This window comes from Rhagoletis pomonella, unplaced genomic scaffold (assembly GCF_013731165.1).
Source record: "Rhagoletis pomonella isolate Grant_MI unplaced genomic scaffold, Rhpom_1.0 Rhpom_scaffold_00010, whole genome shotgun sequence".
NCBI lineage: Eukaryota > Metazoa > Arthropoda > Insecta > Diptera > Tephritidae > Rhagoletis > Rhagoletis pomonella.
Window position 1 is genome coordinate 6,579,961 of NW_023458564.1, and position 222 is coordinate 6,580,182.

The 222-nt window shown below is 28.8% G+C and overlaps 1 protein-coding gene across 1 annotated transcript in view; it reads right to left on the reverse strand.

The window, feature by feature from the left end:
- Positions 1–222, reverse strand: part of LOC118746485 (SCY1-like protein 2) — a 126,929-nt gene that overhangs the window by 40,292 nt on the left and 86,415 nt on the right.

Here is a 222-nt window from a genome sequence, read left to right on the forward strand (position 1 = left end):
GAAAAAGGTCGTACATGCATATTCATCTGTTATGTGTTGTCCTTAATATTCCCTTGTTTCAGATTTGTAACTTCATCTCCGAAACTAGACCAGGCCCAGAGAAATTTTGGTGAATTTTGAAATCAGTATGATATTTCAATTAACTAAAGGTATACCTGAGTAGTATTATTTCTTTAGAAAAATGTTTATCTTCATATCGTAATTTTTATTTTGTAAAAAAAA